At 44.0% G+C, this 17,765-nt stretch overlaps 1 pseudogene; it reads left to right on the top strand.

The window, feature by feature from the left end:
* The window catches only part of LOC127785818 (uncharacterized), a 37,513-nt pseudogene extending 32,828 nt beyond the window's left edge, over window positions 1–4,685 (top strand).
* Window positions 4,686–17,765: the final 13,080 nt, after the last annotated feature.

Here is a 17,765-nt window from a genome sequence, read left to right as displayed (position 1 = left end):
CTTCGGTTGCTTTTGTCATCACCAACTTTCATCGCTGACTTTTTATTTTGTCTTCATAGTTGACCTACTATGCAAACGCTGATGAGCGTCTTCGTCATTATCATCGGTTGCTACACCACTATTGACTGGATCACCGACATCATCATCTTCATCAACATCATGTCAAGCCTCTTCAACATAGCCCACTCTACTACTATTGATGGGCAACTTCGTCATTATATTTGATCATCTCTGTTGCTGCCAATCGTCATTACCATTGGTTGCATTTGTCGTCGTCGACTATTTCCTGCATTTTCATGATTGAAGGATTTTGCCATCGTCGTTGATGCGCATCTACGTCTTCATCGTCGGCTTGTTTTCATCGCCACCGACTGATATTCTCGCCTTCATGGCTAGCTTATTATGTCGCCGCTAATGGGCGTTTTCATCTTCTTCACTAGCTATCTCGTCTGTCTCCGACTGATTATTTCGTCACCATGGCTACAAAACTCTGTTGCTATTGCTGGGTGCCTTCATCTTCACTGCTAGTTGATCTGACTACTGCTGACTGGTTTCTTCGCTTCCATGCCAATTGCATCAGCTATCACCGATGGACAATTTCAACTACTCCAAAAGGATAAGCTATATGCTCAGGGGCTTACGAGCTCAAGTATAAGGATTATACCTTCAAGTTGGATTTTGTTCTAGATATAGGCAACATGCACTTGTAGTCCTGAGATTATTTTCTATGCTCGAAGACTGGACTAATCATTATTCCCCGTAAGGGCTATCAACCGAATTACCTGCGCCAGTCGGGATTCAATTTTTATATCTATTTTGGAGTATCCCATAAGGGATAATCACTCAGATCAGAAGCTATTCATATGAGCTACACTTGGTCTATATCACCCGGAAGATTTATTACTCGGGAGCATGTTACATGCGTCATCCTTTAAAGGGTGTTGAATGCATATTTTTTGGCCTAGGCCTAATATGTCTGCAGCCCATATTTTCAGGTGTGGCATGTCATGTTATTTTAGGGACTTAGGCACTTTTTTCTTAGGCCAAAGTGCGCGTGATCAAGTGCCCAATACCTTAAAATCCTTTTATACCGCAGTTACTCAACATTTTAGGAGTTGGAACAATGCATCTTAAAAGGTGTCAAATAGTAAAACTTTATATAGCTATCCCGCTGACTTTTTTATATAAGTCAAGGTGCCGTTTGGGTTTTTAGGCAATTGATTGGATACAATATCGTTGTTTTTTGCCATGTAAGTATACATTTTTATTGACCAATATTATGGCTTAGGCTGATTATATATTATGGTCATTTTCCGGGCGGTTGGTAAATCCTTTATGAGTTTATTTATTCAGATTTTACACCACATATACCATATATTTCTAGGTGTGGTGAAACCATGTGTCTTTTAGGGACTTAAGCACATCTGTTAAAGCAGTGTGCGCATGGTATGTGCCCAATACTTTGAAAATTTCTTTATTCACAACATACAAGCTTCGTTATAGCTGTCTTGCTATGTGAATTTTTAATGATGTAGTCAACTTTAGGTTGCACGCATCCTATTTTATAAAGCAGTCGGTATATCACTTAGATCATGTTATTCGGGGATTCACACCGCATATGCTATATATTAATATTAAGTTACTTGGTTGACTACGATTATCAAAACCACTCGGTTGGTTGGATTATTTATTCCTTGACTATATGCTTGGTTTGTTCAACTAATCACATAGTTGGGGGCTACACCTATTAGGTGCATCTAGTCAATGCACCTAAGTTTACAATCAATTATTTTTCAGCCCTCCACAGTCTTCAGATTTGGTAAAAGTACTCGGGAGACCATTGCAAAGATGATTGAAGCATTCGGCTTTGGAGTAATCTGGTTCGAGAGAATATTATCTTTTCGACTGTGAAGGTCTCAGGGGCTACTGTGGAGATTATGGGTACCCCATACCCACACGGCATGATTATCCAACTAGTTATAGGGGATAACTCATATCTATGAAATATGTAACAGATCATGACTTGGGTATTCCATTTTCTTGTATATTATGGAACGGCCTAAAGTCCTGGTTTGATAATATTGTAAAGTAAATTTAGGAAACCGATACCGTATTGGTTAAGGTTTCTAAGGTTTCTATCTTGTAATCCTGCCCCCATCTTATATAAGGTGGGCAGGAGGCCCTCTAGGGGCATGAACACAACCTGATCATCAGATCAATACTACACCCGGGGGATTCAAATCCCCAAACAGGAGTAGGGTATTACCTCTCATTGAGAGGGCCTGAACCTGTCTAAATCCTTGTCTCCGCATCCATCCACTTTTAGGTCTCGTGCGCTACCCCCTTTTATTATTGCCGAATTCATGTTTTGACAACATTCCACAGGTTCCATCGCCGGAGGAGCTCCGCCGCTGACGCCACTCGCCGTGAGAGTAGGACACCGTCGCCGGACCTCTCCACGTCGCCTCATCCCCAACTAGCCACAGGGTAAGCTTCGAAGTAGTCCCTAGACCATCTCCTTACTCCTAATAGAGGCGCCGCCCTCCGTAGCGCCATGGCCACAGCCATCACGAACTGCCATCCCTCTCCTGTCTATCGTTAGTTCTGGAGGAAGAAGAAGAACTGTGGCACATAAATAGCAAGAAACTTAGGGTCCAAACTGTAGAAGTATCACTCATGGAAAAATATGTTCAGGACCTATGCGTAATTTCTAGAAACCCTAGTGCTCAGATGAGAGACTAAAACACTAACCCAATGACATGTGGACCCAGAGCCCTCTCCGTAGTGTAAATAGGAAAATTTGATTTTTGTGATTTATTTTTACTCTATAACATGCTGAAACTTTGAAAAATCACAGGGAACTCATTTTAACTCCGATTTGAATGAACCAAATTTCAGTGTGATCCCCATGTTATTGTCTTTAAAATGGTTAGAGCAAATATTGCACAAATATCATGCAGATGTACAGCAAAATTCGAATTTACAATCAGTCAATAGTATGTTTTTCAATTTCAGGATTTTAAACTTTGAAAGCTTATATCTAAGGCATACGAACTCGGATTTAAATGATTCTTTCACCTAAATTCCTCTAAAATCATCCTCTATCTTTTGTACTAGAATCATGCATATTTGAGCATTTTTATTTTTTGGTGTTTATTTGGTGTTCATCCGAATTTCGTTTAAATTTGAATAGACAACAAAGTTGCAGCCGTAGAGGGAGTGATCAGGAAGCTGAGACTTGTGAGGAGTTCACTGAGCAAGGCAAGTCCTATTCAATTCCTCCTTCGAACATGTTGAATCCTATATTTTTGCAAATGCTATATTGTTTATAAGCTGCATGCGACATTGCAAAATGTGGGATCTTGGTAGAAACTCCTATTTGCTGCACTTATCCTCCTTGATTATTGATTACCTTACTATTGATATATCTAGGAATGGCTGAGGTACTGTCCAAGTGCCAATTTGGGTATATTCACGCTACTAATATAGCTATTGCTTAGCCATGCTTAGAGTTTCGTATGTTACAAACGGTGGATCATTCACTCTTCAAAATTTGGGCTATTTGAAAAAGTTGGACAGAGGTGTCGCCTCTGTTTTTTGTGAAGTTGAAAACTGAAAAGTGATGATTTTAGACTTGGGTGGCAAGTGGTGTGCATACGGTGGTAGTTGCTTACCAATAGGGGGAGTGTTCGCCCGAGTCGATTAAGGACCGAGCTATGTGTCACCAACTAAGATTTACAGTTCAACCACATGTGTTATTTATGGGGTAACCTTAGTTATGAAATTGCTTAATGTCTAACCTTGCATTGGAAGGCCGTAGTAGTATGGACTAGTCGGAATGATGGTTTATAGGAGCTACCTAGTGCGGTTTGTGCCTAGGCGTCTAAGCGTATCCAATATAATGGTTAAGTGCCTCGTTGAGGGAACGGATGGTTCACTTCACGGCGCTAGGACCAGCGAGGGCCCCCTGGACTAGTGGCACTAGGGTTGCTCCTAGTGTGGGTTAACACTTACCGTGCTCATGCAAGGTTAGGCTTGAGTAATGTAGTAACTTCGTCATATGCTAGCAAATCGGGTACCGTTTGGTATCGCGTGACATGGTTTACATGGTTGCTAGTTTGTGTCATGTGGGTACAGTGCACAACCTCTGCAGGGTGTTGAACTAATCGATTAGCCGTGCTCACGGACATGAGCGACTTGGTGAAATGATACAAGTATAGTGTTGGTGGTTTAATAAATGTTTTGTGAAATTGGCATGGTGGGAAAATTGGTGATGACTTTGCCCGGTGTGGGCTGAAAGTAAAATGGTTACTTGCTGCCATGGAGGGCACAAGGATGATATTAATATGATGCTTATGTTACTACTACTATTGTTTACTTATTGCTTTACAAATTTCGTTGCAATCTATTACTACTTACTATTGTGAATAAAAATTTGCTTTATGCTGAAATTTAGTCCACAAACATAGCCTCATTTGATCTCAGCTTGCAATAGACATAGGCTTCCCAAGGTTTGGGTAGGACTTGCCAATACGTTTGTATTGACGCACCTCTTGTTGTTGTTTTTAGACATTGATACAGGAAGTGAGATGCCTAGTGACGAGTACTTTGCACCGGGTTCCGGAGGTTTTAGGAGGGTTCTTTCTATGGTGATTCCTAGTCGGTTGCCTGTGGTGGTTTGGTAGATGGGCATACCGAAGAACATATATATTTTGCTACTCTTATTCCGTTGCGTTTAAACTCTTTCATTTGGCCAGTCGGCCCTATCTATGTTGTATGACTTGTGCACTCGCTAAGTTATGTGAACCATATTATCTATTTGTATGTGTATATCGTATGGATGTGATGACAAGGTTGTGGATGCGTGTACTAGCCACTAATCATGGGACTAGTACGGTGTACGCTCCGGGTATTCGGGAATTCCATCCCTAGGTGCCGACATAGGCGACGGCGGTGGCGCTGACCCAAAGAACGCCAGCGGCAAGCGATGGTGGTGTGGGAAGCGGCGGAAGGGAAGCGGGGAGGAGAGAGGGGAATGCTCACCGAGCGCACCACGGTGAAGGAAAGCGACCGGCAACGAGGAGATGGCGGCGGCGCTCCTCAGGGAGACGGCGTGGTCGGCAGTCCGACAGCGGAGCGGGAAGACGGAGAGGTGGACGGGCTAAGCCTTGACCTAAGGATGATGGAGGAGGGGTTAGGGAGATAAAAGGCGGCACGGTGCGACAGGAAACGCCAACCAAAGAAGGAGCTAGCGGAGGAGCTCACCGAGGAGCAGCGGGGTGGATTTCGGTGGCTCCCGGTGATGGAGGAGTGGCGGCCGAGGTGCTCCGAGCCCTGGGGAAGGCAGTGGTGGCGAGCGAGGACAGCACCTAGCGACGATGAACGGCGGCTAGAGGTGGCGAATACGGCGACAGCCTTGGGTTGATGGTGGAAGATGTGCTTCGGTGGTGATTTGAGGAAGTGGGATGGCTGCTAGGGTGCGGCACGGCACAGCGAAGCTGGTGGTGGTGGTTGCGAGGCGCGGCGACGACTAGGACGGTGGTGGCAGTGGCGTGGGTTTGCGGTGGAGGCGTGGTTCCGGTGGGATTCGGTGCAAGGGAACTAGTGGCTGATGTTCGCACAATGGCTACGGTGTCGTGGAAGGCGATGGCATAGAAGGGCGTTGGCCGAAGCGGCGTCTAACAATGGCTGGAGCAGCGGCCGGCAATGAAGACAGAAGCCGAGCGTGGGGAGAGATGGCTAGGGCACAGGAGGCTCTGGTAAAAGGGGGAAAGGTGGAGGGAGCACGCGGATGGATTTTCACAGGCAAAGAGTGAGGAGATAAGATTGAATTTGAGAGGAATTGGAGGCGGATTAGCTAGGGTTCACCGGAAAATAGGAGCCCAAAACCGCGTTGATTCCACGCGATTTGATTTGGGATTCACGGGGGTTTTTTGGGGATAAGGTAGAGGAGATTGTGGGGAATCCGTATTTGCGATCAATTTTGGAAGGAGATCAACGGAGCGGCTGGATTTGGTGGACGAGGCTAAACAAACTTCGAGGGAGAGAGCGAGCTCGGCCGGCGGCCCGAGGAGGGAGGAGGGAAAGAGGAGACCGGCCCGAGGAGGCAGGAGGGAAAGGAGTACGGGAAAAAGACTTGGGCCAAAAACAGCCCAAGTACAAGGAAGGAGTTTTCAATTTGTTTTCCATTTATTTTAATTGGTTAAATGAACTTTGTGTATTAAAATTAGATATTGAGCTCCGGAAATTCACAGAAAATTTTAGAGAATATTCTAGAGCATGGAGAATATTACAAAAATATTTCCAGCCATGATTTTTAAAGGAAAAAAATTAATTTCCTCATTAATTTTCTTGGTTAGATTACTTTAGCTTTTAATATAATTTCTAAAAATGCATTATTTGATGATTTTTAATCCCGAAGGAAAATCGAGGTGTGACAACTACCATGCCTATATTACTAAAATCGGATATTGTTTCCTTCAAGAAAGACCATGGGTTGAAACAAACCTAGATAAAGACACGTAGAGTGTTTGCTCTCTTTGTTCTTAGGCCCGTCCGGTTGAGAGAGGTGGAAATGAAGAATATTAGGCACTCTAGATATCTCTTGGAGGCACAAAAGTTAGTTACTAAGCCACAATTTTAGATTACTTTGAATTTACAATACAGCTGGAAAACACACAAGTATTACATGTTAGGAAACTTGCATAGTATTCGATAATGCATAATGCCTCAAAAGGCAACTAATGTCTATGTACAGTTGCTCATGTATTATATGACTTGCAAATCTTTTTTTATTGCAAATGGAGAGTAGGCATTGAATTTTTATAAATATATTTCAAGAAGGCTATAAAGACTACACCAGATAATTCATAATCAATTGATAGTTTCCTTTCTTTGAAATGGTTATAAATTTGCATCCTACATCTACACATTGGTATGCCCTCTTTTGTGCAAACCAATAGAAAAACCAATTAATCATAATGGAGAGAACTGTTACTCTTTCTTTGCTCATGCTACTTGTGCTTCTAGGAAGTTCTTCGACTCATGCAGGTTATCTTTCTTTTTGTCTATGTTTGTGTTTGTTTGTGTCTATGTGCCTATCTATTTGTCTGTCTGTCTATCTGTCTGTCTGTCTATCTATCTATCTATCTATCTATCTATCTACTCATCTATGTGAGATTTGTATATGTATATGCTGAAATTAAAATAGTTTAAGGCATAAAAAATATGCAAGAAAAACAACATTTACTTTACAACAATTGTTAGCTCTACTTTTGAAATATTAATCTATGATAAGTTTCGAAAGCTTTCCTTTCACAAGTCTCATGAGATAATTTCACCTTGTGGCTTGTAGAGAGGAGCATTGCAACAGCTATGATTTCACAAAGTTCGTCTGCGTGAAGCCACTGTGCTTCCTGACCTGCAAAATCTTCTTCCAAAAGCACGTGAGGAGCTACAGCTATGAGGGCAGATGGCCGAAACGCAAGTGCATTTGTGAAGCCTGCTATGACAATTAGAACCTTCATTCCGAGCAGATCAGAACAATAAATTGGGGAAATAATATCTTCGGATGGAGTGAACACTGATCACAGTGTGGGTGACTAAGTGAACCGTTTGGAATTGTGAATACGGTGCGCTCTGTACCGCAAGTTGATTAGTTTATTTTCATTTGTGATCTCAAGGTAATAAACTAATAATGTTTATGGTCCAGACATGATGACTGAACTTCTGAACTAAGTTTTTCTTTTGGGAATTGCTAAATGGCATTCAACAATAAAAAATTGGATCAAATCTTGTAAATTTTGGACCTTAGAATTGCTTTATCATTCATGCACCGACGACCTCCACTCTTCCAGCTCCGATGACCATCGGTAGACAATGAGTTAGGCTTTAGGATCCTGGTTGTGGGGAGGGAGGAAGGTTGGGGTAAGGGGAAAATGGGGGAGATCGCCAGGCATAGAGGAATGGTTGTGGTAGGAGGCAGTGTTGAAGCTGTAGGGACAGAAGAGGATTGTGGGCCAGCCTTAGTGGCGGGGCAAAGCAAAGCTTGTGATTAGGAAGAGGTGACCAGTGCGGCGGATCCAACGGTGCGGAACCACCGCAGACGGGGAAAACAGTGTGGTGGGGGAACCTTGCCTCCACACGGCTTGAGGGGGAAAGGGGAAGAAGTCTGGCGAGGAGCCTGTTGCTTCCAGTGGGAGGCAGATGTAAGGCTTTTGTGAAGTAGTATAGATAAAATCATTGTACATCATGCGTCTTTTTTACTACATGCAAGGACTTTGGCACAACATTTTTTTGTTTTGTTAGCCTGTAAGTGGGTACTCTAACATCCTCAATGTATATTTACAAAGTGTGTAGTAAGATAAGATCTACAAAACTAGGTTATAGTTGCTTCTATCTCACAATGTGAAGATAGTAAGCTAGGTCATGCAGAGCAATAGTTAGATAGAAAAGAGAGAGAGGATAAGAAAGAAGAGAATTTAATGTTTTTTATTGCTTATTAGAGCAACCACAATGTGGTAGAAATGGGTAGTAAGCAATTAATACACCTTTAATTTGTTACCTAGTAGTAAACATTGTGGGAGGAGGCAGTAATAGTTACCAGGTCTTTACACTATTACCGATAACAAGCAAGCAACAAACAAATAAATTATAGTTTTTAGCGGGAAGCATCTCATTTGTGGAATACCTCAAAGAATGTAGAGCATGGATGAGTTTTTATGGGTGAATCCCACCTTATTTTTCTCAGCCAAAGCTATGTTAGGGAGGCTCACATAGTTATTTCTATCTGATTGTGGACCCCACGCTAATAGCAACTTTTAGCATATACACTGCGGATGCCCTTATCAGGTGGTAGTGCTATTGCTGGGTATAGTTAGTACCTCCCCTTCTACCCACTTCCACAATAGTAAAAATAGATAGTATGGGGTCTTACTACACACTTTTCATCCTCATTATTCTCTACTACCTACTTTCATAATTGTAAAGTAGGTAGTAAGTAGAGATGGCAACGGGGACCCATAACCCGAGACCTGATGGGTTTTTACTTCATTAGGAGGCAAATGTGTTCCAAATAATGTACCCATGGGTCTGTTATCAAGCAGAAACTTCACCCATCAGGTGGGCCGGGTCCTAGAACGTTTTCTACCCACCCGAACCCATTAACCCGTGGGTGAAAAATACCCATAGGCCTCAGCCCAGCAAATATGTGCAGCCCAAGGCCCAACAACAACCCTAGGTATAAAAACCTCCCACCCACTTCCTCTCCCTCACTCCCTCTCCCTCCCCTGTAGCCTGTAGGGTGGATAGCCGACCGCCGCCCACGCCACCTGCGTCGCCGCACGCGAGCCCGCGCTCGTCCGCGCCGCCACGCGCCCGCGCAAAGCTCGCCCATGCTACCCCGCCGCCGCACTCCACCACCGCACGCGCCGCACGCCATCCTCACGCCGCTGCACGTAGTACAGGCCCGCGCGTCGCCATCCCGTGGGCCGTGGCTAGGGAAAGCTAGCCGGCGCGCGCACACGACACCACTGTCCTCGCCGCACGCACGGAGGCCATGGCCGACGCCCGACGCAAGCCGAGGTGCCGAGGCCACAACCGCGTCGTCATCTCTCACCCCCTTGGCCTCTGTGTGACTGTGTGAACACTTGAACTCCAAAACATGTATATGTGGCTGTTGTTGACTATTTAGGCTGTAATGTTATGTGCCATTGAATTGGTTGGAATGTTTCTGGATTGAGAGTTTGAGACTAGATGATGGATGTATCTTGAGAGTTTGAAACTTAATGGGTTATATTATATCATTGTTCGAATTATCAGTTGATTTGTTGGCTGTGCAATGTGGCCGGATGGTTTGTTTATGTGCCCTTTAATCCTAGTTTGTAAAAATCTTTGCTATGGTGCTACACTGGTGTCTAACTAATGGATTGGTGTGCTCAATTTGATAGCTCCAATGGGTATGGGTACCCAATGGGTACCCGTCACCCGTGCGGGTGTGGGTATGGGGGAATTTTTCAACCGTGAGTGGGTGTGGGTAATAGAGCGGGCGCATTTCATTTTAATGGGTGTGGGTATGGGGTATGCGAACCCGATGGGTACGCACCCGTTGCCATCTCTAGTAGTAAGGGGTCTTACTACCCACTTTTCATCCACATTGTCCTCTACTGCCCACTTTCACAATTGTAAAGTAGGTAGTAAGGGGTCTTACTGCCCATTTTTTATCCACATTATGGATGCCCTTAGTTCTCTTTGGATGATTGAGCTATGCAATTGGCCAATTGGCATGGGAGAAGAGCATATTATAGCTTACGAATTAGGCATTTGGTTAGGCCCTTGTTTATTGCTTCTGCTTGCATAATAACACAAGGAACGGAAATAGAAAATACTCTAGCTTCAAGCAACAAGCAATACAAACCTCTGTCTGACACGAGGCACCTCATCAGTCTATTATTCAAGAGCTTACAGGCTATAGCTCACAATTAAAGGGTAAAATGGGAATAGAAAAATCTCTTGCAATTTTAAAAGAAATGGAAATGGATAAGGAATGAACTGATATGTGGCAAATCTGAAAGAAACATCATGGAAAGATTGACATATTGAATTATCCCATAATAGAATTATTGGGAAGCATTATTAAAGGGGTGATAGAAACATGGAATAATTGATAACTCTAGCTATCAAATCCTATATAATAGTGGATACATTAGTTTGGAAGTGTAGTAGCTGATGTGGTTACACATGCAAGATAGTAGAATGAAGCAAGGGGAAACATTATATAAATGTGCTAATATGTCACACCCTGAAGTTCTTCTCCCAAGCCTAAATTTAATTTATAAGCGTCTTGAGAAATTACCGGTGTAAAAGCAAGAGTGAAACCCTAATTAAATTAATGCAAATAATAATCGGAAATGGCATGTGGAATTTTTCTTGAGTTTTACATGTCGAAATATGCTAACAAGATTTTTAGTGGAATTTTCAGAGCTATAGAAATAATTTTAACCAATTAAAAATGAGCACAAGCATTATTTAAAATCCCTGGAAATCCATTTCCCTTTTTCTTTTTCTTCCCCCCCCCCACCCCCCTTTCTCCTAATGGGCCGCCGGCCCATTCTTTTTCCCCCTTCCCCCGGTGAGCCGGCCGAAGGCCACGGCCCAGCCGGCCGCCCGAGCCCCTCCTCTCTCTCCCGGGGTCGCCAATAGGTGGGGCCCACCTGTCGGGTCCTCCCCCAACCTCTGGCCGGTGCCGCCGCACCCCGCAACCGCCGCCCCGCCCGCTCCCGCGCCTCCCGGGCCACGTCGCCCATGTCGCCGCCTTTCCCGCTCACTCCCCGCGCCCACTCCCTCTCTCTCCCGCCCACGCCCGCGTTCGAGACGGCCGAGATTCAAAAATTGAATCCCGCCTCTCTCTCCACCTCCACCTCCCCACGTCGGACGGTGAAATCGGGCCGTTCCCGGCCACGTCCGAGACCCCTCTCCCCTATTTAAGCATCACCGCTTCCCCCTCTCTCTTTTTCTCCATTTCGCCAAGCCCTCTCGTGCCTTCCACCGCTCTAGCGTCGTTGCCCTCCTTTCCGCTGCCGCCACTGCCGCTTCGGTGGCTGCTAGCCACCGCGCCAAGCCGCGCCGTCGACGCCGTCACATTCGCCGTCGTGCGGGCCGCCTCGTCTACCCCTCCTTCATCGGATTCCGCCACCGGAACCCACTCCGCACCGTGCACCAGTGAGTTCAGCCCTGGCCGCCGCCTTCGGCCGGCGTCCCCGCCTTCTATGATCTCTCTCTCCCCCTCTAACTTCTCCCATTTTGCTCCTTAGGTCATCCAGGACCCCGTCCGCCGCTCGTCGACCTCCCTCCGTCGTTCCTCGTCGCTGTTCGCCGTCGTCTCCCTCCACACTGGTCGGACCACTTCGGTGAGGACACCCCCCCCTCCTTCTTCCTCCTCTCTTTTCCTCTGGTAGCGCCGCCGCATAGCGGCCACCGCGCCATCCGCCACATCGCCGCGCCGCTCGCTGCATCGCCGCCCGCTACATCGCCGCCGCCGTCTACCGGTCACCGCCGGTGCCGCGCCGTTGCGCGCCATGGCGCCGGGCCGGCTTGAGCCAAGCCCCGTGCGCGCCGGCCACACGCTCCCGCTACTGTTCGATCTACCGGGGGTAGATGGAGGCCGTCCGCCTCGCCGCCCACGTGGCAGCCGCGTGGCCGCCATGCCGGCGCCACGTCAGCGCCACGTGGTGCGCTGTCTTTCCCCGGTCCGTGGACCCGGTCCACCACGAACCGCCACCCCAAGCCACTACCATGTGGGGCCCGCCTGTCGGCGCCGCCTCCTCTCTCTCCGATGACATCACCAGGGTTAAATATTGCGCAATAAATCAATTAAGGACTTTTCTCTTTACAGTAAAAACACAGTGAACCTTCTAAAATTCATAGAAAATTCATCCGAGCTCCGTTTAAGCACATTCAAGTCTCAGTAAATCAAGAAAAATGCAAAGAATCCACTAAAAATGGTTTTGTTCTCTGTTTCAGTAGTCTTGTAGCCTGTTTGTGTTGTTTGCTTTGTATGTCGCTTAGATTCCGGCTCTCCCACTGCTCCGGTGTACTTTGAAATTGTCACCGATGATCCTCCAACAGCAGAGCAAGGCAAGTCATGCTTGTCACTTGAACTTTTTTAAGCTATATTGCAAATGCTCTATCGTTTTCCCTTAAATAGTGCATTGTTTTATAATGTTACTATGGGATGTTTACCTACTGTTACAGCAATGCTATTTTTGTACCTTGCTCCTTTGTTAGCTTGGGATTGTAACATGATTAGATGTTGGATTAGGAAGTGCTTAGCCATGCTTAGTTCAACTAGCACACAATGGGGGACTACATTAATGCATAGATATCAGATTCTAGTAGTGATGTTGGTTTAGTGCCACCGTTCTGGTGTTGGTTAATTAAAATATACCATATGGTGAGCTGTGGGTGCATGGTTTTGATGGTCGTGCTTATGGCAATTAAGGACTAGTTCACGGGAAACCCTGGAAGAATTCCTCGTACTTACCACAAGCCAGCGTGGGCAATGGCTGGGCTTGTAGTGTAGCTTTCCTCTAGTTGACGCATCCATGCAAGGGTGGGCGTGATGGATGTCACGCCTTGAAAATCGCCTAATTTAATAATTCATTCTTTAATGCATTTTTTTTAGAAATTATTTTAAAAGCTTACAAGTTAAACTCTAATAATCTAGGAGAAATTGTAACATAAAACTGAGTTAGATAAAATCTCATTAAATACTTTTCTTGTTTATCTATTTTCTAGATTTTTCAGGGAATTATTTGAGCAAGGAAAGTATTTTTAATAAATGAAACACCATTTCACGAATTATTTTAATTGAAAAAGTTTTTAAATCTTCCCCTAAGCCATTGGGCTGATTCCAGCCCATCTCCCTCCTTTGGGTGCACGGCTGTGCAGCCCAGTTAGCCCAGCCGAGCTCCCCCTTCTCTTTCTTTCATTGCTTTGTTTTCAGCCAGCCCAAGACGGAAAGTCTACTTTCCCTCCCTGTCGCTAGCTGACCTGAGACCGAATTGGCTCGGTTTTTCCCCTCCAAATCCGGCCTTTCCTCTCGTGCATTTCTAAAATTAGTTGAGGGGAAATTATCTCCTCCTTATCCTCTTTCTTTCCCCTAAAGTTTCGGAGATCAATTTTGCCTGGATAAACCGAATCGAATTCGTTTTCGAGTTTATCTCTCCACCTAACCCTTGGATTTTCCGGCTCAAATCCTTTCGTTTGGAGTCCGATCTCCCTCACCCATGCCTATATAAAGCATCCCCTAGTCATCTTCTTCCGTTTGCCTCAAGTCCAAGCCGCAGCCGTCGCCCGTAGCGCCGCCGCCACGCTAGCCGTCGTCCTCTTCGCAGAGGTGTCCTCGGATAGCCCGGCCGAGTCCTCTATCGCCGGTGGTCGCGTGGTCCAGTGCCATGGCCGGCGATGATGTCGTGATGACATCATAAATCATTTATTTAATTCGTAATAATTTTATGTATTAGATGAAAATCTGATTAAACTTCGGAAATTCATAACTAAATCATCGTAACTCAGATTCAAGTGGTTCAAGTTGCTAAATTCATCTAAAATCAAGATCTACATGTTAAAAATATCCACATATACTGTTTATGCTTGTTTTTGTACTTTTTTTTTATTTTGTTCATTTGCTTTAGTTTCCGACGTTCCGGAGGAGAGCGTTTACATTGAGGAAGGTTCAGAAGCGTTTGAAGAAGCTCAAGGCAAGTCACACAGATCCCAAACAACCCTTTGAGCATGTTGAACCCGTTTAAAGTTAATGTTTTATTTCATCTTATGCATTACTTTCGAATATCATCGGGTGGTGAGCCTTTCCCATTTAATTATGGCCAACAATGACTTTATTTTCCTATGGGTAATAAATTGATTAGCTTGAACCTTATATATTGGTTTGGTTCAGCTAAATGCTATATATATAATTGCTTAGCCATGCTTAGAAACATTAGCTCATTAATGGGATGAATCATATTACATTATTATTTATGGTTAGATTTAATGGTAGCTCACGATGGTTAATCGTGTTATGATAATTAATTGATAATTAAAACCTGATTAAAGGTGGGTTGTGAGCACATGGTTTTGATGGTCATGCTCATGACAATTAAGGACCGGTTCGCAAGCTATTGTTGTGAAACATTAACCGTGCCAACCACAAGCCAGCGTGGGCAATAGCTTTACCTTTTGTATAGCATGATTCATTGCGGGGTACCAGACTGAGAAGCGGCGAGAAGTCCGTGGGGGTCCCTGGGGAGTCCATGCCTCTGGTTGTAGAGGGGGTGATTATGATCCAGGTATGGTGCACTGTGGTGAGTTGTGTTGTGCGAGGGGTATTGTCACAGTTCCTTTCCGAGGTACCGTGGTGGTATTGAGGCGTATGGTAACATGTTGTGGAACTGTGTCTTGTGGGTACAGTGGTACATCTCTGGCCAGAGTAAAACTATTCGAATAACCGTGCCCGCGGTTATGGGCAGGTCTAACAATGTTTTTCGTGATTAATCTCACACTACTCATTAATGATAATACTGTGATAATTAATTTGACTCCTGGTTTGGAATGATATATTCCTGGTATGGAGGTTTGATTTGTACAACTGGGTTGGTTGTTCAGATGAGGTTAGGCCTATGCAATACGGGTGTGTTGTATAGTGTTTATTTAATATTGCTTAATTACTTAACTGTTTTACTATTCTCTTAAATGTTTATTAAATGTTGTTTATGCAATTGAGTTGTATTATGCCATCCTTTGTTATCCTGTGCACTTGCATATTTGCTGTGTGGCTTGTTGAGTATGTCATATGCTCATTCTTGCAATATTCATTCATCAGAGGAGGGGTACTTTAGTGAAGGTGATGATCAGGAGGGTTAGGCTTTGTTCGGGTCAAGTTGCTTGTGGAGTGAAGTCGCCATAGCTGTTCTGTCTTTTGTTTTTATTTCCGCTGCGTAGAATTTTATTCTTTTGAGAGGAACTATCCACCTTTCTAATAATTTATTATTTTGCGAATATTAATTAGTAGTTTGATAGTACTCTATTATCAATTTGTTATTGTGTGCCTCGGCTGATTCCTGGACGAGGATTTAACGCACGTGTAAGCGTTTGGAATTTTGGATAGAAATTCCGGGCGTGACAATGGAGCGGGGCGGGCCCTGCGACGGCCTTTGTCGCTTCCGGATTCACCTAGGTACGAGAGGGGACTGCCCGTTGCCCGCTGGGGACGGGGGTGAAACCTGAGGTGTGGTGTGCTTGGCTAGAGGAGGTTATGCAAAGGGTCCTGTCACGGCCTCTTTCCGGTATGTCGTGGTGGCATGTCGGCGCACGGTAACGTGTCGTGGGGCTGTGTCTTGTGGGTACAGTTATACACCTCTGATCAGAGTAAAACTATTCGAATAGTCGTGCTCGCAGTTATGGGCAGTCAACCAGATTCACCGTGATTAGTCTCACCATAGTTTAGTCTAATGGAATTGATTAGTTCAGATGGATGGTTGGGCATGTTGCAACATGGTGTAGCGTTGGACAGTGGATGGTTAACATTAATTAATTATTACAATTGTTTTACTGCTTTCAACTACTGTTTATAAATGCTCGCTTTTATGCAAATGAACCATTCTAGCTATCCTTTGGTTATATCCTGCATCATACCCCAGTTCTGGTATGACTTGCTGAGTACAGTGGGTAGTACTCAGTCTTTCTCTATTTTCCTCAACCCCAGAGTTTGAGTATGCGTCAGATGGTGGCTTTTCTGAGGACTAGGCTTCGTCCGTGCCGTCGAGGATGCCTGTGGAGTGGTGTTCCCGCTGCAGTCCAAGTCAAGGCTTAGCTCCAGTTATCTTTTTATTTTTCCGCTGCATTTATGTAAGACTTTTATGATGTTTGTAAGACGTGGATCTGTATGTCAACTTTGTCGTTTGTGTACCCTGGCCGGTCCTGGACAGGGGTTTTAATGCACATTCTGCTTGGGATTCTATTCGGGAATTTCTGGGCGTGACATAATACTTCCCCTTTGAGCATTTGATGCCTAAGAGCAAGTACAATACAAGGTTGTAAGCCAGCTATAAGTACATGCGTCGGATGGTCGGAGATAAGAGATGAGAGAGAAAAGTGGCTACATATTTGTAGCCAGCTACAACACAGACTCCAAGACGATATTTATGTATGAGAGGTAGAACCAAGTATTAGTTGTGTAGTATATATTTATATGTAACTATTATACGGACATGCTATTCAATTTGTTGTAGATGATATATCAATTTTTGGAGCTAGTAGTTGGCTATAGTTTTGAGGAAAAAATGGGAGTCGAATGCTACATGTGAGTGATAAGAAGCAGTGTGTGGGTCCATGCGTTGAGAAATTGATGCAAGCTAGCAGAAGCATCATGGAGCGCATCATATCTTACTATAAAGTTATAACCCACTAACTCCTAAAGCTTAACATGCAAAGATGCCACGTCATTATCCACTAACAAGTTGACACATCATCATCCACTAACAATCAATACATTTAATACCATGCAAACATGCTATATTATCTATAATTTAAAATTTATTACATTTTAGAGCTTTTAAAATGAAAGCATATTAAATCATCATTCCACATAATTCACATAATATTTTCAATATATATCTTCATTATTTTTTATAATATCTTATGTACCTATGTAAGTTCATCCTCACTTGGTTAATGCTATTTCTCTCTTCTCTAATTAAGCCATATCACATCAATTGATTTTGGTGCTTATATAAGTTTATGTTGTTTAGCTATCTAACATATTATTATTACTTATTATTATCATACTGAACTCCCGCAGTAATGCGCGGGGTTTCATCTAGTAATTCAGATACTCACAACCAGCGGCCCATTTTATAGAAAAATAAGGTGGAGTATCCAGAGGGTCAAACCCATAACTTCAAGCTCTTCTTTGCACACTCTAAGCTGAGCTAGTGCAGTTTATTGGTATTAGCGTTATTTCATCTTCCTTTATACTTGCAAATGTCGATTTCAACGGTGAAACTCAATGTTTTATATGTGATCGGAATGTCTTAACAAGGATTTGTCTATTTTCAATATTTTATCTTTGATTTTTATAATATTAACTTGTGGATAACTGTTTCTTAGATTTGGGAGGAATCTTTCAACCATGATTGATTGTTTCTGTTTTACCATTTTAATATTTTAATTTTACAATTTTTGCCAATGTTTCTTTTTTTTTTGAGATT

Source organism: Oryza glaberrima, chromosome 10 (genome assembly GCF_000147395.1).
Source record: "Oryza glaberrima chromosome 10, OglaRS2, whole genome shotgun sequence".
Lineage (NCBI taxonomy): Eukaryota > Viridiplantae > Streptophyta > Magnoliopsida > Poales > Poaceae > Oryza > Oryza glaberrima.
The sequence above is the reverse complement of the archived record's forward strand: the minus strand, read 5'-3'. Positions and strand labels throughout refer to the sequence as shown.